The sequence below is a fragment of the Diceros bicornis genome (genome assembly GCF_020826845.1).
Source record: "Diceros bicornis minor isolate mBicDic1 chromosome 22 unlocalized genomic scaffold, mDicBic1.mat.cur SUPER_22_unloc_1, whole genome shotgun sequence".
Lineage (NCBI taxonomy): Eukaryota > Metazoa > Chordata > Mammalia > Perissodactyla > Rhinocerotidae > Diceros > Diceros bicornis.
The window spans coordinates 1,142,388-1,165,195 of NW_026690886.1; the positions used below are offsets into that span (position 1 = coordinate 1,142,388).

Below are 22,808 nucleotides of genomic sequence, written 5' to 3' on the forward strand. Positions count from 1 at the left end.
GGCCCGTGGTTATGTTGGTATATGCATATCTATGCATATGCATGAGATTATCTGTATGTGTGTTAAATATAGAGTATACACAAAGCCAGACTCTAGTTAAAGTAGTCAGGACAGATTTTAATCAGTAATATACCACTGCAATAGGGAAGAGGGAACAGGATGAACTGAACTCAATTTGATTTGTACAGAGGTGACTGGGCATGTGAAAGGGAGAATGAGGGAGCAGGCAGAGGGTTGAGCAGGGGCTCAGTAGAGTGAGGGAGGGAAAAGTTACAGAGTGTTGGTCAGTGCAGTGTGATCTGGCCAGTTGTGTCTGCTGGTTGGAAATGATCAAAGTTTCACTTCTCTTCTCACCAAGTCTGGGAGACAGACACCCTGTCCTCATCTCAAGGAATGGCTCTCAGGACCTTGAGAAATGCACTCCTGAGTTATAGGAGACACACATACAACTCAAAAGGACAGAGGAAAGATTCACAGTTGTAAGCCCTTTTGGGTAAATGCTCTAAGAAAGGGATGTCAGGGGCCAATGATCGAGTGTTGGCCAGAACAAAAAGTCAACTCTTTTGGCTGCCTTGAGCTTTCTCAAGCAGGCACTTTAAGGGGGCAGGGGTCATCCTAGGGATGTGGATTTGAGCTGTTAGAAACCATGTCAGTGTTTAAGTCTTATAATGAGTGTGTGGGGGGGGTGAAACCATTTGTGCTGAGATGCTGTAGTTATTATGGACCAAGATTCAGGCCTAGTCAACAAGAGGGCTCAAAGGAGCCTGGCTTGAGTTTGGTCAAGTACAGGAAACTATATATAAAAATAATATATGTATATTTTTTGAATAATACAAATCACTATATTGAATAATATAATATATTGAATTAAATAATATAAATATATATAATGAATATATATTGAATGTGTATAAATGTGTATATATATTTGAATTAAATAATATAAATATATATATGATTTAAAGGAATATTTAGACATAATAACAGAAATTTACAGAATTGATAAAAGACTTCTATTCTAGATTCAGGCAGCTGAATACATCTCAAGCACAATTAAAAAAAGAAAATGTAGAGCCAGAACCATCCAGGGAAACCAAAGAACACCAAATACAAAAGAAGATATTCAAAGACCCACAGAGGGACAGAACACTTACAGAGACTTACATTTAGACCTATGATACATTTCTTAACAATGGAAGTCAAGAGAGAGTGGGATTAAATCTTCAAGGTACAGAGAGAAAATAACTTTCAGTGTATACCCAATCAAACCATATCTCAAGAACTGGGATGACTTAAAGATATTTTTATGCAAACATTTACTAAGAGTATTACCACCAACAAATGCTCATTAAGGATCTTCGAAAGAATGTACTTTAAGGGGGCCAGCCACCTTGTGTAGCGGTTTAAGTTCAGCATTCTCTGCTTCTGAAGCCTGGGTTCGTGGGTTTGGATCCCAGGTGTGGACCTACACCACTTATCAGCCATGCCATGGTGGTGACCCACATACAAAATAGAGGAAGATTGGCACAGATATTAGCCCAGGGCTAATCTTCCTCAAGGAAAAAACTTAAAAAGTAAAAAAGAATATACTTTAAGAAGAAAGAAACTGATAAAAGAAGGAATACTAAGAGGTAAAAATGGATCATGAGGATAAAAAAGTGTAAACATCTGAATAAATCATTGAAAGCAAGACTTTACCGAACGATAATAATATTGACAATGTGTAACTGATGGAGTTAAAAACTAATGACAAGGGAACTTCTGTTTTAGAGTAGACTAGGACGGGAAAGCACTCTTGCTGCAAAACTGGACAAAGCCAGATAAATTATAAATATATGTTTAGAGAATCAGAGAACTTCAGAATCAATCAACTAAAATTCCAGAAAGAAGAAAACCTCTTTTATGTGAGCAAGGATTTTTATCTTTCTTTCCCTGCAGGAGTTTTCTGATTCTGGGTGCCTGCTGAGGATCTGGCTTGCTCAGTCAGAGCCTCGGCTATGGAAAAGAGAATCTAGCCAAACTTGTACTGATTCTGCGGGACTGGTGCTGCAGAGGAAACCTGAGGGCTTTCAGACACACAACTGCTCTTCCTCACAGCACCTGTGCTAAGTTTTGGTGCCACACAGAAATCTGGGGACTAGGCCAAAAGCTTCCACAAAGCAAAGTGAAACCTCCAGAAGTGGTGGAAGTGGCCTAAGTCAAACATACTGCTAGTCTGACCTTCAGGGAATTTGCCATGTTGTGAAGCGATGTAAGGTAGGAGGCTGGAGAGCTGTGCTGAGATGTCTGAAGGGCGTAGCTGAATTTTCTGTGGGCTCCCAAACCTGAGGAGACAGAGATCTACCAGACTTAGAACCAAACCCCTGTGCGGGAGAGGGGAGCACAGCAAACACAAACAGGGGGAAAGCAGAAGTGGCTGGGTTTACTAAAAGTGAGACCCAGCCCCAACTCTGATCAACGTCTGATTGGACTCAGGTGCTCCAACTTCACTGTTTCCCAAGGAAGGAAGATAAGGTCATGTGGAACCTCTCGAGTTACGTTACACAGACCTTCCAAAGACACTGGCGAGAGGATGGAGAAGGCAAGCCACAGACTGGGAGAAGACCTTTGCAAATCACATATCTGACAGGACTATAAAGAACTCTCAAAACTCGACAATAAGAAAATCCAAGTTTAAAATGGGCACAGATTTGAACACTTCACCAAAGAAGATACACATATGGCAAATAAGCACATGAAAAGATGCTCGACATCATTAACCGCGAGAAAAATACACATAAAAACCACACTGAGATACAGCTACATACCTATTAGAATGACTAGAATTAAAGAGGTTGACCATACCAAGTGTTAATGAGGATGGAAAGTAACTGGAACACTCCTACATTGCTGGTGGGATCACAAAGTGGTTCAGCCTCTTTGGAAAACAAAGCGGAGTTTGTTATGCTGCTGTAACAAATTAGCACAAATTTCATGGCTTAAAACAACTCAGATCTATTGTTTTTCAGTTCTGCAGGTTAGCAGTCTGACACAGGTCTCCTTGGGCTAAAATCAAGGTGTTGGCAGAGCTAGGTTCTTTTTGGGGGTCTCTAAAGGTTAATCCATTTCCTACCCTTTTCAAGCTTCTAGAGACAACCACATTCCTTAGCCTGTGACCCCCCTCCTCCACCCTCAAAACCAGGAACTCTGCATCTCTCTGGCCCTGCTTCTCTTGTTGCATCTTTTTCCTACTTGCCTGCTGTTCTTTCCCTTTTAAGGGCCTTTGTGATGCACTGGGCACACCTGGATAATCCAGGATAATCTCCCTATTTTAAAGTCAGTTGATTAGCAACCTTAATTCCATCTGCAAATTTAATTCACCTTTGCCAAGTAAACTAATGTATTCCCAGGTTCAGGGATTTGGACATCTTTGTGGGCCATGACTTTGCTGCCACAAACAGTTTTTAAAATAAAGTTAAACATACACATACCACGTGACCCAGCAATTCCACTTCTAGGTGCTTACTCAAGAGAAGAACACTTATGTTCACACAAGAACGTGTTTGCAAAGATGTATAGCAGCTTTATTCATAGTCTAAAAAGACAAAACTGAAAATAACTCAAATGTCCTTCAACTGGTGGATGGATAAACTGTGGTACATTCATACAATGGATACTACATTCAGCAATAAAACAGAAGGAACTGCTGATACAGTCAACAACATGGATGAACACTCAAATAAATGTATTGTGCTACATGAAAGAATCCAGACTCAAAAGACCAAATACTGTAGGATTCCATTTATATGACATTCTGGAAAAGAAAAACTATAGGGAAAGACAACAGATCATTAGTTGCCAGGGGTTAAGGGTGGAGGAAGAGTTGACTACAAAAGAGCAGTTGAAGGGAGTTCTGGGTGTGGGATTGTTCTGTATCTTGATTTTGGTAGTTGCACAGCTCTATGCATTTGTCAAAACAGTTGTACAAAGAGGAAAACAAATACATCACTTCTTACCCATCAGATTGGCAAAACTTTAAAAATCTGACAATGCTGATCTGACAACTCCCAGGGCAAGGATGACTCAGACACTGTTGGCGGGAATGGAAATTGTTAAAACTTCAGAGGATGATTTGGTTGCAGCTTGTCAAGTTACAGATGCACGTCAGGCTCTGGCCCAGCAATCCACTCACAGGCAGGTGTCCATTCTAGGGAGTCCTTCACACGTATGCTCGAGGAGACACGCACAAAGATAGTCATTAAACATGGTAGGGGAATGAATTAATTGTGGTAAGTAGTTATTTAAAAAAGAAAGGAAAAAAATGCATATGGGAAAGAATCAACCCTGCTGGCCACAAATATGATTTGAGAAGGTAACTCATTGGTTTGTCTACTTAATAGTACGCAGCACAGAGAGCACTGTACTAGGATTCTGGAGACAAGCATCCGAGCATTTAGTTCCAACTCTGCCACTAAGCAGCAGTCAGACTATGGATGACTTAACTCGAGAAACCTCACTTTCTATTTCCTGGAAATTGAAGAGCTTAGGCTCTACAACCACTAAAATTATTTCCAACTCAACAATTCTATGATTCAATAAGTCAACAATCAAAAATTATATTCCAAAGTACCTATGTCCAGAAACTGTTTTCCCCAGACACCTTGAAATCAGAAACTATCAGAGAAATAGGGCTTCTTAATAAATTGATACATAAAATGGTCCAAATTTTTTGGTACGTCTATGACGAGCTGTTTAACCAAGATCATAACTCAGAAAGAGCATATAAACAGTGAAACCCACTATATTTACTTGGGCCACCCTCAGGTAAAATATATGTCCTCTCCCATTTTAACATTCCAAAACAAATTCACCATACTAATGAGTCCATCTTGTCAAGTTCAGGTCTGTCTAGCCAAAAGTCATTCATGTATATAGTAAGATTCACTTGATTTTTTAACAAAGATAAAATGATGAATGGCTTTTTGTATGTTTGCCTGTTTCATCTATAATGATCTTACATTATAATTTAATAGCTTCAGCCTGCTACAATAATTTAAAGAGCCTTTTGAAACTTGTAATATGCCATGTCCAACAGGATCTAGTACAAAAATCAGTAGTTCAGAATCCAAAAAAGTTTATTTAGATTCATTACCAACAATACTTACACTTCAAAGACACCAATAACCAACATCTCATTTGTTACTACTGCAGAATTTAATAGGTTGTTAACTTCTGCTATCATCCAAAAGCATAAGTAAGATGGTATCATTAAAATGTATTTTTTTAGGAGAGAAGTCAAGATGGCAGCGTAGGCAGACTCTGAAGTCACCTCCACCCCCAGATACAGCCAATTTACAACTACTCGTGGAAAAATTACCCTTGAGACAGAACTGAAAACTGGATAAGAGGAACTCCTGCAACAATGGACACATTTGTGTTTCAGTATTTCTGTATCAGTATCAGTATTTCTGTTTCAGTATCTCTTCTACCTAACTGAGGTAGAAGAGGCAGAAACTCCATTCTGGTGAGGAAAAATGCCACCTGCACAAGCTGCCAGCGTCACGGCCGCCGGGAGCAGCGCACAGGTATGCAGCCCTCCCTGGAGGCACAGGGCCCTGAGCCGGGGAGCGCCCCTGCTGGGGGCATTTTGTGGACCCAGCACAATCCAGACGAGTGGCATAATATCTAACTTTGCCTGCTACTAAAACATCGGGGAGTACTCCCAGAAAAGCTGGTATACAAAGAAATTAAAACCAGCTCATAAAGGGCCCATGCGCAAACTCACCTGTTTCAGAAAGCAACCTAAAAGCACCAGAAAGAAAGGTGCACAGTGCTTTGGTGAAAAGAGACTCACCTAACAGGCCCTGAGTGCATCTCAGTGAGAGGTGAGACCTCTCCAGGGACTGGAACATTGGCGGTGGCCATTGTTGTAGCCTGGTGTGGGCGTGCTGACACAGATGCCATTGGAGTTCTCCCTGAGGCCTGCTAGCCCAGGGTCTGCTCCACCGCTAGAGCACCAATTTAATCCAGCTCAGCCAGGGCAGGCAGCCCACCCTAGAGACTGGCTCCACCCAACAAGAAGCCCTCAAGAAACTTGTGGGCCTGCATAGATTGGTGACTGGATTCTCTGCAGCCTGGCAACTGAGCCCACTTCAGTGGGGCAGAGCAGGCACAAGGAGTGGGTGGAGAGTGTGGGGAGGTGGTGCAGTCTGTGGGGCTCCCGCCGTGGAGAGACTGGGTCCGCTTTGGGAGATTGGGGCATGCACACGGGGCAGGACTGTGTTGACTGTCTGTGTGGACCTGTGGGCGGCAGGGCTTGTCAGCTGCAGAAAACTTGTGCTTCTCAAAGACCCACATAGGGGGTTTGGCCCACCTTCCAAAGCTTGAAACAATTGGGTGCTCCCATGCCTGAGGCCAGCCCCACCCAGCTGCAATCCTCAGAGAGCTGACAAGAGACCTAAAGGCTGGAGGCTTATAACAATTGTAAACCCCTGAGCCTAACAACCTGCCACACTGGCAGCCTACTCACTTAAAAGAAATACTGAAACACAAATGTGGTATTAGAACTTGCAGCCAACTGTGCTGGGGCTCTCCACACCTGATAAAGAGACTGAAGGGCCCACAACATCTACAAGCAGCTAAGCATTACAACAGCTGGCCAGGAGCATAACTTGGCCTCCCTGGGTGCCTACAGGGAGAGCAAACAGGCCACAACAGAAGGACACACATAGCCCACATAGGGGTCACCCCTGGAACATTGAGAACTGAGGGAAGCACACTACAGGTCTCCTAAGCCATGACTTACATAAGGTCACCTATCCAAGAGCAGGAGACATAGCTGACCTACTTAATACGTAGACACAAGCACAGGGAAAGAGGAAAAATGAGGAAGTAAAGGAATACATTCCAAGTAAGGGAACAGAACAAAACCCCAGAAAAGGAACTAAGTGAAACAGAAATGAGCTACCTACCTGACAGAGAGTTCAAACTAAGAGTGTTAAGGATGCTCACTGATCTGGGGAGAAGAATAGATGAACTCAGTGAGAATGTCAACAAAGAAATGGAAGACATAAAAAAGAACCAATCAGAAATGAAGAATACAATACTGGAAATGAAAAATTCACTAGAGGGACTCAAAAGCAGAGTAGAGGATACAGAAGAACGGATCTGTGAGCTGGATGAAAGACTAGAAGAAATTACCCAAGCTGAAGAGGTAAAAGAGAAAAGAATTAAAAAGAGTGAGGACAGTCTAAGGGACATCTGGGACAACATCAAGCACACTAACATCTGTGTTATAGGTGTCCTGGAAGGAGAAGAGTGAGACAAAGGGGCAGAGAATCTATTTAAAGAACAAAGCAGGAGGCATCACAATTCCTGACTTCAAAACATACTACAAAGCAATAGTAATCAAAACAGCATGGTACTGGTACAAAAACAGACACACAGATCAATGGAACAGAATTGAAAGCCCAGAAATAAAACCACACATATACGGACAGCTAATTTTCGACAAAGGTGCTAAGGACATGCAATGGAGAAAGGAAAGTCTCTTCAATAAATGGTGTTGGGAAAACTGGACATCCACATGCAAAAGAATGAAAGTGGACCATGTGCTATCGCCATTCACAAAAATAAACTCAAAATGGATCAAAGACCTGAAGATGAGACCTGAAACTATAAAACTCATAGAAGAAAATATAGGCAACACACTATTTGACATTGGTTTTAAAGGAATCTTTTCGGATGACATGCCTACCCAGACTAGGGAAACTAAAGAAAAAATAAACAAGTGGGACTTTATCAGACTAAAGAGCTTTTATAAGACAAATGAAACCAGAATCAAGATGAACAAACAACCAACCAGCTGGGAGAGAATATTTGCAAAACATACATCTGACAAGGGGTTGATCTCCATAATATATAAAGAACTCACACAATTGAACAACAAAAAAACAAACAACCCGATCAAAAAATGGGCAGAGGAAATGAACAGACACTTCTCCAAGGAAGATATACAGATGGCCAATAGGCACATGAAAAGATGCTCAACATCACTAATCATCAGGGAAATGCAAATCAAAACAACACTAAGATACCACTTCACGCCTGTTAGAATGGCTATAATCACCAAGACAAAAAACAACAAATGTTGGAGAGGATGTGGAGAAACAGGAACCCTCATACACAGCTGGTGGGAATGCAAACTTGTGCAGCCTCTATGGAAAACGGTATGGAGATTCCTCAAAGAATTAAAAATAGAGATGCCCTATGATCCAGCCATCCCACTACTGGGAATCTATCCAACGCACCTGAAATCAACAATCAAAGAGGCTTATGCACCCATATGTTCATTGCAGCATTATTCACCATAGCCAAGAAGTGGAAGCAACCTAAGTGTCCCTCGACTGACGATTGGATTAAGAAAATGTGGTATATATATACAATGGAATACTACTCAGCCATAAAAAAGACAAAATGGTCCCATTTGCAACAACATGGATGGGCCTGGAGCGTATTATGTTAAGTGAAATAAGCCAGAAAGAGAAAGACAAACACTGTATGATCTCACTCATATGTGGAATATAAACCAACACATGGACAGAGAAAACTGGACTGTGGTTACCCGGGAAGTGGGGGTGGGGGGTGGGCACAAGAGGTGAAGGGAGTCATATATGGGGTGATGGACAAACAAAAATGTACAACCCAAAATTTCACAATGTTAGAAACCATTAAAATATCAATAAAAATCACCAAAAAAAAAAAAAAAATAATAATAGATGAAAACTTCCCTAACCTAAGAAAGGAAACAGACATCCAGGTACAGGAAGCACAGAGAGCACCAAACAAGATAAACCCAGAGGCCCACATCAAGACACATCATAATCAAAATGTCCAGAATTAAAGATAAAGAGAGAATCCTAAAAGCTGTAAGAGAAAGTCAAGTTACATACAAAGGAAACCCCATAAGGCTATCAGCTGACTTCTCAGCAGAAACCTTACAGGCTAGAAGAGAATGGCATGATATATTTAAAGTGCTAAAAGGAAAAAACTTACAGCCAAGAATACTCTACCCAGCAAGGTTATCATTCAAAATGGAAGGAGAGATCAAAAATTTCCCAGACAAGCTAAAATTAAAGGAGTTTGTCACCAAGAAACCAGTGTTACAAGAAATGTTAAAGAGACTTATTTAAGGGGAAAAGAGAAGACCACAAATAGGAAAAATTATCTATTTCCATGACAAGAGGGTAATGGATACAAATGCACAAAAAAGAGGTTAGATATGATATCAAAAACATAAAAGGAGAGAGGAGGGGAGTTAAAGAGTAGAGCTTTCAGACACAGGTCAAACTAAAGAGACCATCAATTCTGTATAGAAGAAGAAAGGAACAGAGAAGAACTACTAAAAGACTCAGAAAAAAAAGTTAAAAAATGGCAGTAAGTACATACTTATCAATAGCTACTTTAAACGTCAATGGACTAAATGCTCCAATTAAAAGGCATAGGGTGGCTGATTGGATAAAAAAACAAGACCCATATATATGCTGCATACAAGAGACACACTTCAGACCTAAAGACCCTCACAAACTGAAAGTGAAGGGATGGAAAAAGATACTCCACACAAATGGCAAGGAAAAAAAGCTGGGGTAGCAGTACTCATATAAGACAAAATAGACTTTAAAACAAAAACTGTAAAAAGAGAAAAGAAGGGCATTACATGATGATCAAGGGAACAATCCAACAAGAGGATATAACACTTGTAAATATCTACGCACCCAATGTAGGTGCACCTAAATATATAAAGCAATTATTAACAGACATAAAAACAGAAATAGACATTAACACAATAATAGTAGGGGACTTTAACACTCCACTTACACCAACGGATAGATCATCCAAACAGAAGACCAATAAGGAAACATTGGCCTTAAATGACACACTAGAACTGATGGACCTAGTAGATATATACAGAGCATTCCATGCAAAAATCGAAGAATACACGTTCTTTTCAAGTGCACATAGAATATTCTCCAGGACTGATCACATATTAGGCCACAAAACACGTCTCCATAAATTTAAGATTCAAATGATACCCAGCATCTTTTCTGACCACAACAGTATGAAACTAGAAACCAACTATAGGAAGAAAATCAGAAAAGCCACAAATACAGGGAAATTAAACAAAATGCTACTGAACAACAACTGGGTCAATGAAGAAATCAAAGAAGAAATCAAAAAATACCTGGAGACAAATGAAAATGAAAATACGACATGCCAGAGTTTATGGGATACAGCAAAAGCAGTTCTAAGAGGGAAGTTTATAGCAATACAGGTCTATCTCAACAAACAAGCAAAATCTCAAATAAACAATCTAACAATGCACCTAAAGGAACTGGAAAAAGAAGAACAAACAAAGCCCAAAATCAGTAAAAGAAGGGAAATAATAAAAATCAGAGCAGAAATAAATGAAATAGAGACCAAAAAAAAAGAATAGAAAAAATTAATAAAACCAAGAGCTGGTTCTTTGAAAAGATCAACAAAATTGACAAACCTTTAGCTAGACTCACCAAGAAAAAAAGAGAGAAGGTACAAATAAGTAAAATCAGAAATGAAAGAGGAGAAATTACAACAGACACTTCACAAATACAAAAGATTATAGGAGAATACTATGAAAAGCTATATGTCAACCAATTCGACGATCTGGAAGAAATGGATAAATTCTTAGAATCATACAACCTTCCAAAACTGGATCAAGAAGAAGTAGAGAATTTGAATAGACCAATCACCAGTAAGGAGATCAAATCAGTAATCACAAACCTCCCCAAAAATAAAAGTCCAGGACCAGACGGCTTCCCTGGTGAATTCTACCAAACATTCAAAGAAGACTTAATACCTATCCTTCTCAAACTCTTCCAAAAAATTGAGGAGGAGGGGAAGCTCCCTAACTCATTCTACGAAGCTGACATTACCCTGATACCAAAACCAGACAAGGACAAGGCAAAAAAAGAAAATTACAGGCCAATATCACTGATGAACATCGATGCAAAAATCCTCAACAAAATACTAGCAAATCACATACAACAATAGGTTAAAAAGATCATACACCATGATCAAGTGGGATTTATTCCAGGTATGCAGGGATGGTTTAACATTCGCAAATCAATCAACATAATACACCACATTAATAAAATGAAGAACAAAAATCACATGATCATCTCAATAGATGCAGAGAAAGCATTTGACAAGATACAGCATCCATTTATGATAAAAAACTCTGAATAAAATGGGTATAGAAGGAAAGTACCTCAAAATAATAAAGACCACATATGACAAACCCACAGCTAATATCATCCTCAGTGGTGAAAAAGTGAAAGCTATCCCTCTGAGAACGGGAACCAGACAAGGATGCCCATTGTCACCACTCCTATTTAACATAGTACTAGAAGTCCTAGCCAGAGCAATCAGGCAAGAGAAAGAAATAAAAGGGATCCAAATTGGAAAGGAAAAAGTGAAACTGTCACTATTTGCAGATGACATGATTTTATATATAGAAAACCCTAAAGAATCCACCAGAAAACTTTTAGAAGTAATAAACGAATATGGTAAAGTTGCAGGATACAAAATCAACATACAAAAATCAGTTGCATTTCTATACACTAACAACGAAGTAGCAGAAAGAGAAATTAAGAATACCATCCCATTTACAATTGCAACAAAAAGAATAAAATACCTAGGAATAAACTTAACCAAAGAGGTGAAAGAGCTGTACATGGAAAACTATAAAACATTGCTGAAAGAACTTGAAGAAGACACAAAGAAATGGAAAGATATTCTGTGCTCTTGGATTGGAAGAATTAACATAATTAAGATGTCCATAGTTCCTAAAGCAATCTATAGATTCAATGCATCCCTATCAAAGCTCCAACAACATTTTTCACAGAAATAGAGCAAAGAATCTTAAAATTTATACGGAACAACAAAAGACCCCGAATAGCTAAAGGAATCCTGAGAAAAAAGAACAAAGCTGGAGGTATCACACTCCCTGATTTCAAAATATACTACAAAGCTATAGTAACCAAAACAGCATGGTACTGGCACAAAAACAGACACACAGATCAATGGAATAGAATCGAAAGCCCGGAAATAAACCCACATATCTGTGGACAGCTAATCTTTGACAAAGGAACCAAGAACATACAATGGAGAAAAGAAAGTCTCTTCAACAAATGGTGCTGGGAAAACTGGATAGCCACATGCAAAAAAATGAAAGTAGACCCTTACCTTACACCATACACAAAAATTAACTCCAAATGGATTAAAGACTTGAATGTAAGACCTGAAACTATGAAACTTCTAGAAGAAAACCTAGGCAGTATGCTCTTCGACATCGGTATTAGCAACATATTTTCAAGCACCATGTCTGACCGGGCAAGAGAAACAATAGAAAAATAAACAAATGGGACTACATCAAACTAAAAAGCTTCTGCACAGCAAAGGAAACCATCAACAAAATGAAAAGACAACCTAACAATTGGGAGAAGATATTTGCAAACCATACATCTGATAAGGGCTTCATCTCCAAAATATACTAAGAACTGATGTATCTCAACAACAAAAAAACTAACAATCTAATTAAAACATGAGCAAAAGACCTGAACAGACATTTCTCCAAAGAAGATATACAGATGGCCAACAGACACATGAAAAGATGTTCAAAATCATTAACTATCAGGGAAATGCAAATCAAAACTACAATGAGATATCACCTCACGCGCGTCAGAATGGCTATAATTAACAAGACAGGAAACAACATGTGTTGGAGAGGATGTGGAGAGAAGGGAGCTCTCATACACTGCTGGTGGGAGTGCAAACTGGTGCAGCCTCTATGGAAAACAGTATGGAGATTCCTCAAAAAATCAAGGATAGAACTACCATATGATCCAGCTATTCCACTGCTGGGTATTTATCCAAAGAACTTGAAAACACCAATGCATAAAGATACATGCACCCCTGTGTTCATTGCAGCATTATTCACAATAGCCAAGACTTGGAAGCAACCTAAGTGTCCATCAAGGGACGAATGGATAAAGAAGATGTGGTATATATACACAATGGAATACTACTCAGCCATAAGAAACGATGAAATCCAGCCATTTGTGACAACATGGATGGACATTGAGGGTATTATGCAAAGTGAAATAAGTCAGAGGGAGAAGGTCAAATACCGTATGATTTCCTTCATTAAGTAGTAGATAATAACAACAATAAACAAACACATAGTACAGAGATTGGATTAGTGGTTACCAGAGGGGAAGGGGGGAGGGAGGAGGGCGAAAGGGATAATTCGGCACATGTGTGTGGTGGTGGGTTGTAATTAGTATTTGGGTGGTGAACATGATGTAATCTATGCAGAAATAGATGTATAATGATGTACACCTGAAATTTATACAATGTTATAAACCAATGTTATTGCAATAAACAAAAATTTTTAAAAAATTGTTTTTTAACCAGAAATATTAAAACTAATGGTTAAACTATTAAACTAAATGATTAAATATTAAAATTAATGACAACTCATGATCTGTTGTCTTTCCCTATGGTTTATCTTTTCTAGAATATCATATAAATGAAATCCTACCATATTTGGTCTTTTGACCTTTCACCTTGTCAGTCAAATCAAAATTTGAAAATTCTTGTTCTATGGGCTTTCTAAATCTAAATTCTTACAATTCTAAATGCATATGGAGACAAAACACACACTACATACTGCTTCTATAAATTCATCCTTATCCTATTTTAATTTTAGCACCAACTGCCATGAAAAACCTTTCCACTGAAACCTAAATTCCATACACATTATGTCAATCATCAACTGATCAATCATCAATCTTAACAGAAGGTGAGTTATTATTAGGAAGTTACATAATTCACACTAAAGATTGTTTAAAGCTCCTTTCATTGAATGCAGTTTACAACAATTCACAGGCTTCAAAGTTCGCCTTGTAAATATAGAGTCAATTATCAGAAACCATGAATGCGATTAAGGCTTTTCTATAAAAGTGGTCCCAAGGAAGTAGGAACTGTTTATTTGTTTAAAGAACGCAGTGAGGAGCCCAATAGCCTGAGCGGAGTCAGACAGAGGAGCGCTGACCACAGTCCATCTTCTGAAGGAAAGTGTTCACCCAGAGATGTCTCGACCTGGCCTAGACGGGGCCTGGGGGGCAAGAACTCAAGGGCACGAGCAGAGGGCAGGAGACTCCCTGCCGCCCCCTGCACCTCCGCTGGGTGGGCAGGAGGCCCCGCGGTGGTGGGGCCCCGCCAAGGCAGAGGGACCGGCTGGCCAGGCGGCGCTCCTCTGCTCCTCCAAGGGACAGAGGTTGGGGTCCCCGCCTGGGGCAGCCCGCCAGCAGCCCCGGCCCCCAACCCCATCCAACCCCCGCCCCCCACCGCGCTTCCGCCATCTGCCGCGGAGATCTCCACGCCCAGCCGGCTGCCCACTGCCTACCTCGGCGCCGCCTCCTGCCCAGCGCTCCTCCACACTGCAGAAAGGAGAGCTCCCCAGCACTGAAAATCCTTGAGGAAGGATCCAGAAACTGCCCAATGCCCCCCCAGAAACCCCAGTGGCCGCCGCCTCCACACCAGGGACCCCGCCTTGAGTGCGCTGCCGCCCAGAGCTCTCCAGCTCGCTTGGTCCCTCTGCTGCTCCGAGCGCTGGTCCTGCGCACGCGCGGGCCTCCAAGGATACAATGGGAACAGCTGGGGGGGCGCCGGGAGGGGACAGAGGTGTCCCTGAGACAGAGAGCGGAGTGGGCTGGGGCTCCACAGCCCTTGACTCTGCTCTCCCTGGATGACCATCAGCTCCTGGAGAAGATCTGCCTTCCCTTGATGCAGCTCCTCCTGTCCTGAGAAGCGTGTCACACGATCTAACATTTGTTTAAAAAAGAACGATGACATCCTTAACACTCAGTGTGTCATGTCCCCAGAAGGATTCTCTTTTTCCCCAGAAGACTAGACAGCGAGCAGCTGGGACCGAGTTCTGACCCAGGGAGGAAGGACGTTGTTGGCGCACCTGTCTCCCCTCTGCCGGCTCCTTCCCCTGATCTGTCCCCATGATGGGGCGACAGCGCTGGGGACTCCTGCAGCTGACAATGCTCAAGAGTTTGCCCACGGTATTTCATTTCTTACAGTTTAGTGGTTAAAACGGGAGGCTAGCTGTCAGTTTTTCAGACAATTTCACTTGCAGAAATGTCTTTGGACAAAGAAGTTTGTTTTCTTCATTTCTGATTTTTCAAATCAATAACAATAATTAAAATACTTATTTTCTTAATTTCATTGGTATGCTAAAACAAACTTAAGTCACTTGGTTTTCACCAAATTGGCTACATTTTCCTTAAAATTTTGGAAGTATTGCTGTTTGATGTAAAGAAATCTTTTGGGAAGAACAATTACCCTTAGATAATATCTTCCCAGATAAACGTACAAACACAGAGTTATGAGCCATTTTGCGGGGCCTGGGAAATCCAGTTTGAGTTCTACAATGGATCATACAAAATAAGGTTAAATTAGTAATTTTCTGAGAAGTTTGCAAGTAAATGTTCATGTCGCCTTCACCTAATAGGTCTGGTGATTTAAATGAAGGTTGAGCTTAATGATAAAAGTTTTCAAGACACTGAGAAATATTAAGTAAATCTACTTTAAAAAAGGTGCAAATTAAAGCAAAGCCTGCCATTATCCTCTTTAAAACAGAGTCACAGTAGCACTATTATCAAGGTATGACAAGGAATAGAAATGCTTTATAAAGTCAATTTTCACTTCTAAAGGACCTAACATGACATTCTAGAAGTCTCCATAGTCTTTCACTCATCTAAATTTAAATTGCTCAATTTATATTTTAAAGACTAATGAATCTGAGGGCAAAATATTCAAGGTCAGCGTTTAATTGTTTTTCATTGTTGCAAAGTACATGGGTATAAAGTGGGGCTGAAATCCATGGTCTTGGAGAAGAAAAATATACAGAACCTCTCACAGCGTGTCCTGACTTAATCCTACAAACGTCCCAAGAATAAAGCCTCAGTGAATTCCATTCTGTTCTTAGATATGACATCTTTCATTCATAATGAATATTCTCAAATTTGGCTCTAGCTAGTAATTATGTTCCTGACGCAAAGAGGTAATAAAAAAGAATCCATGTTTGATTAAATTGGGCTCAAGAGGACTACTTAGAACCAAAATTTGTTTTTTGCTTTGTTTTTCTTTATCCATTTCTTTCTTTATCCTCAGCGGAGTCGACAGATAAATGACACAAAGCTGAGAGACTGGAGGGCAGGGTCTTGAAGAATGTGGGATTTCCAAATCTTGCAGATCTTTTTTATCTTTAAAGTTCTATGATTTTTGCTATTTATATAGGGGTTCATTTTTTTCATTATTTCTCATAGTGATCATAATAGTGAGACCAACAAAACTTAGCACCTGTGGAACATTTTTCATAGTAAAAATTTACGTTATTCTGATAATTGTTGATATTTTAAAAAGCCGTTAAGAGCTAATCTGATGCTCAGAGGATTCTTAGCATAGTGAGACTGTTCTGTATGTATTGGGGCTACATGTCACTATGTGTGTGTCAAAACCCATGGAACTGTACAACACAAAGTGTGACCCTTAAACTAGGGACTGTATTTCATAATAACGTATCAATATTGTTCATTCATTATAACAAATGTATCATACTAATGCAAGGTGTTAATAACAGGGGAGATGGGGCTTGGGAGAGAGGGAAGGGGCAGTGTGGTGGGTGTATGGAGCTCTGTGTACTATCTGATCAATTCTCTGTAAATCTAAAACTGTACTTTTAAAAATAAAGTTTTAAAAAATTTTTTGAAATGTAATCTAACACTGTAGGGCATCTATTATGTGAAGAAGGGCAAGAAAAAAAGAAGTTGAAATGATTTAAACAGTTCAGCTTGTGACAGTTTGAATTGTGGTGTGTTTCTGAAGCCTTAGACAAGGGCAGGACATAGAATTTGAGATATGGATGAAATAAAGGAGAAAGAAGACATCAGAGTGATCACACCTGATCAATTAATATTTAGGACAAATTACTATATTGGATGGATTTGTTTTTATTTTCTTTGCTTTTTAGAAACTTTACACCTTTCTATGAAAGCCACACGTGCACAGTGTCAACAGGTACGTTTCCTACCGAGTGGCAGCTGCTTCTCTCCCTCTGCATCTTCCATTCCTTCCCCCTCCTCTCACAACCTCTGACTGACGGTCGCTGTTTCTATCTCCCTTCCTTACTCTCCCTCTCTCCTGTTTTGTTTTGTTTTTTTCCTTATCTTTGTGCTTCTTTCTCCTCTAACACATCAGACTAACCATGATCTTCCTGGTCATTGTTTAGTTCCACTGAATGAACTCAGTGGTTTCCATCAAGAAATGATAGATCAGTGTTCTGGGAAAATTTTCTCTATTTCAGCTACTTCTCCACCCTCAATCTGAAGCAGGAAAATTTCTTGAACGATGAACCAATTTTTTAAATTTTTTTCATTTTTGAATCCAAATTTCAGAGCTTCTGGTCATATTGGAAAAATTCCTGAAGAAGGCTGCCTGGAGTTTGAGCTGATAGTTCTTCCTATGGCCATAAAGACAAATCCTCATTTTGTCCATGGGGCCTCAGGAGAAGCCCTCATGACAGAGGAATCCTTGCTAACCCGATGTTGTACCTGGGACTGGCTTCTCCTAAGGCAGTGGTTCTCAAACTCCAGTGTGCATTAGAACTGTGTGGAGGTCCCCTACAACACAGAATGCTGAGCCCATCCCAGAGTTTGTGATCCAGTAGGATGGGGGACCCGAGAATTTACGTCTCTGACCGTTTCCCAGGTGCTGCTGCTGACCAGCCACACATTGAGAACCACTGGCTTAGAAGCCCTAAGTTTCAAAGGATGCTTTGCTTGAGCAGACAGCCAAAACTATCAAAATCTTAATCAAGATTCACCAACAACTTGAATGTGTTGGCATTTGGATCTAGAGGCTCCTGAATTTTCAGGGGCTAAAGCAAACATTACTCTGAGTTCAAGGTTTGTGACTCTCCTAAGTGTTGCCCAATTCCTTTGCTTGCTTCCCCCGACCACTACCTGGCTAGGAAAGAATATTAAAAAGAAAGCCAGCTTTGATTACTTAATCCTCAGTCAATTAAGATATTTTTGAGTAAGATTTTTTTGACAGAATAGCCAACTTTCTTTTATCCACACTATTTGAAACGAATTATTAGTGATAACAATGGTTATTTACTGAAGACCTAATATGTCTCAAGCCCTTTGTATACTTTTATTGCTCTGCTTCTCAGAACCCTATGGCATGCCAGGTGTGTTTACTGTTTCTCCACCAGTCCTCTAAGGAACCCCCCAGAGCACACTCATATTTGACTTCACCATGCCTTCTCTCATTTAATTTAGCAGTAGATTAAAATTACAGAAGAATCTTTAATGGGTTTTGACCCCCAGCAGGAGAATGTCTAAAGTCTACACAGGACAAATGATTTAATGTTTGTTTCTAAGAAGTTTCGGAAGACAAAGACTCCATAACCTCCAGAAACCAGTTCTGTTGATTATTAATATCTCTAATCAATGATGTGCATTAATTAATTGGTTTTTATTGTTTGGTTGATTGTCTGCTATATTATTTTGCCATGAAATTTTTCTCTGTGTTTAGTTAAAATAATTTTCACTTTATATCCACTTTTTAAATTTAGCCTTCTATGGACTTCCTTATACATTGAAGATGGTAATTGTCACCCATTAGCATTTTCCTCTTCTGTTTAGATAACCTCAGTTTCTTTACTGTATTAAAAATATTTAGTAAATGTTGTCCTTTTTTTCTCCAGTTCTTCTCTAGGTTCAATTTGTTGGGTGGTATAGTGGAAAGATGACTTCAGAGGTCCTGTGTGGTAAAGAATCATCTTTGTACTGTATTCAATGTGAATAAAATCTATATTAGTTTTGTGTTCAGTCTAATCTGGAATCTGAACCTTTCCTTCCTTCCTCCCTCTATTGTCTGAAATAGTTAATAATCCCAGACCTAGAGTTTTGCTTGTGGAAAGTGTTTGTTGTTTTTGTTGGTTAGTTGGCTTGACGTTTTAACACTTCAATTTATTTAGTAGATATATGAGTTTTCCTATTTTATGTTATTTTCTGTGTCATTTTCAGTATATTGGGTTTTTTATAAGGTGAATTTTGACATTTGTTGTCTAATTTGTTGCCCTAACTATTTCACAAAGTGGTGTAAGTATCTCGTTAAGATCTAAGGGCTCTGTAGAGAATACTTCTTATTTGATTTCTGATATTGGTTATTTGTGTTTCATTTCTTTTTCCTTTCCTTAATCAGTTTTGCTAGTGGTTTATTAACTTTATTGATATTAAAAAAAAAAAATCTTTTCGCCTGGTTTGTTTCTGTAGTATTTTTCCATTTCAATGATTCTTATCTTTATTATTATTTCCATTCTGTGTTTTTTTCAGTGTGATTGTCTTTTAATTCTTGAGACAGAAGCTGAGATTGTGGATTTCCTGTCTTTCTTCCATCCTCATACATTCATTTAAGGCTACACAACATTGCCTTCTAAGCACAGATGTAGCTGGTCTTCCCTTTCCTCTTGTCTTCCCTAGCGTATTTCTTTTTTTTTTTTTTGAGGAAGATCAGCCCTGAGCTAACATCCATGCTAATCCTCCTCTTTTTGCTGAGGAAGACCAGCTCTGAGCTAACATCCATTGCCAATCCTCCTCCTTTTTTTTTCCCCCAAAGCCCCAGTAGATAGTTGTATGTCATAGTTGCACATCCTTCTAGTTGCTGTATGTGGGATGGGGCCTCAGCATGGCCGGAGAATTGGTGTGTCGATGAACACCCGGATCCAAACCCGGGCCGCCAGCAGCGGAGCGCGTGCACTTAATCACTAAGCCATGGGACCAGCCCCCCCAGTATTTTTCTAAACTCTGTGCTGCAAGCCATGTCTGCCCCATAGGGTCCCAGCCCATGAGCCTGAAACTATGCCAGCCTTTGTGTGTCTCCATCACTCTACCTGAAGCTCATATCTTCTGTCCAGTGTCACCATGTCATATGACTGCAGCCCATGTCTGCCCTTTTGTGTTGTCAAGGTTTTCTCTCCCCTCTGTCCATACTACATCTCAAATATCTCCATTCCTTGTTCCTATAGCCCATGCCAACCCATATGAATCTCCAACCCCTTTCTCTAAAACCCATGCATTTTGAGAGGTCTGGGGGTTTCGATCAGAGTTGTAAAAGAAACTTTCCACTCCAAACAAATGGGCTGAAGACATATTTTATTATATAGAGGATAGTAAAGGCGATAGTCTGCAAACAGATCTGAATCGGTCAAATATTAAGAGGAAAAAACACCAGCTCGACTGGAAAGGGAAAACATCCACATTGACTGAGATAGCAGCAGATTCGAATAGATCATATAATGAGAGGGAAAAACATCAGATCGATTGGAAAGGGAAAACATCCACATCGACTGAAGGGAAATGACACAAATCAACTGGAAAGAGAAACACTGGGTTGACGGAAAAGAGAAAACACATCAGATTGGTTACTCACAGCATCCACACCCCACTGCCGAGCAGAGTCCCTTCAATTGACACGGCTGGGCGGGAATCCAATCATCTGAGGTCCTGGGCAAGTTGTCCCTTCCACAGGTGAGACTCTCACCAGGCCTCGGTTTCCAGCAGTTTATATGAGCAGTTACAGAGTTTATAGAGCAAGCATTCGATGTTTCCATGCACAAATGGTTATCATATAGAAATGAAATGGTTTCATATAGAAAACCCTAATGAACCCACCAGAAAACTTTTAAAAATTATCAACAACTACAGCAAAGTTGCAGGGTACAAAATCAGCTTACAAAAATCAGTTGCATTTCTATACACTAATAACAAACTTGCAGAGAAGTCAAGAATACAATCCCGTTTACAATCACAATATGAAGAATAAAATATCTAGGAATAAATTTATCCAAGAAGGTGAAAGACCTATACACTGAACACTGGAAGACATTATTGAAGAAATCAAAGAAGACAGGAAGAAAGGGAAAGATATTCCATGCTCATGAATTGGAAGAATAAACATAGTTAAAAATGTCCATATTACCTAAAGCAATCTACAAATTAAATGCAATCCTAACCAGAATCCAATGACATTCTCCATGGAAATAGAACAAAGAATCCTAATATTCACATGGAACAAAAAATGACCCCATATAGCTAAACCTGAGAAAAAGGACAAAGCTGGAGACATCACAATCCCTGACTTCAAAATATACTACGAAGCTATAGTAATCAAAACAGCACAGTGCTGGCAGAAAAACAGACACTCAGATCAATGGAACAGAATTGAAAGCCCAGAAATAAAACCACACATCTATGGACAGCTAATATTTGACAAAGGAGCCAGGAAGATACAATGGAGAAAGGAAAGTGTTTTCAATAAATGATGCTGGGAAAACTGGACAGGGACGTGCAAAAGAATGAAAGTAAACCATTGTCTTACACCATACACAAAAATTAACTCAAATAGGTCATAAACCTGATGTAAAACACCAAACTATAAAAATCCTAGAAGAGGGCCGGCCCAGTGGCTTGGTGGTTAGGTGCGCGCTCTCCGCTACTGGCGGCCCGGGTTCGGATACCCGGCGCGCACCGACACACTGCTTCTCTGGCCAGACTGAGGCCGCATCCCACATACAGCAAATAGGAGGATGTGCAACTATGACATACAACTATCTACTGGGGCTTTGGGGAGAAAAAAGGAGGAGGATTGGCAATAGATGTTAGCTCAGAGCCGGTCTTCCTCAGCAAAAAGAGGAGGATTAGCATGGATGTTAGCTCAAGGCTGATCTTCCTCACAAAAAAATAAATAAATAAAAATAAATAAATAAAACTCCTAGAAGAATACGTAGGAGAAAGTCTACATGACCTTGGGTATGGCAATGAATTTTAGATAACAACACCAATGGCATGAACCATGAAAGAAATAATTGATAAGCTGGACTTCATTACAATTAAAAGCTTCTTCTCTGCAAAAGACACTGTCGAGGGAATGAGAAGACAAACCACAGACTGGGAGAAAATACTTGCAGAAGACATATCTGATAAAGGATTATTTTCCAAAATATACAAAGAATTCTCAAAACTCAACAATAAGAAAACAAATATCCTGTCTAAAAAATGGGCCAAAGACTTCCGCAGATACCTCACCAAAGAAGATATACAGATGGCAAATAAGCATTTGAAAAGATGATCCACATCATATGTCATCAGGGAAATTCAAATTTCAACAATAACAAATAACTTTTGGTATTTGTTTGAATTTTTTTGAAATTTGAAATGTTGTTCAAATAAACAACAATGAGATGTCACTACGTACTTAGTAGAATGGCCAAAATCCAAAATACTGACAACACTACAAGCTGGTGAAGATGTTGGGCAACAGGAACCAGAATGCAAAATGGTACAGTCATTTCAGAAGATAGTCTGGCACTTTCTTACAAAACTAAATATCCTACTACAGAATCCAGCAATCATGCTACTTGATATTTATCCAAATGAGTTGAAAACTATGTCCACACAAAAACTTGCACAGAGATGTCTATAACAGCTTTATTCATAATAAGCAAAACTTGGAAGCAACCAAGATGTCCTTCAGTAGATGAATAGATAAATAGTGAACAGTGGTACTCCCAATCAATGAAATATTATTTAGTGCTAAAAACAAATGAGCTATCAAACCATGAAATGATATGGAGCAACATTAAATGCACATTTCTA

General features: G+C 39.7%; 1 long non-coding RNA gene across 1 annotated transcript in view; it reads right to left on the minus strand.

Annotated features, from left to right (window-relative positions):
• The window catches only part of LOC131401917 (uncharacterized), a 73,805-nt gene extending 61,532 nt beyond the window's left edge, over positions 1–12,273 (minus strand). The window contains exon 1 of the long non-coding RNA XR_009218127.1: positions 12,259–12,273. This is a non-coding gene — a long non-coding RNA (uncharacterized LOC131401917). The remainder of the gene's footprint in view (positions 1–12,258) is intronic.
• Positions 12,274–22,808: the final 10,535 nt, after the last annotated feature.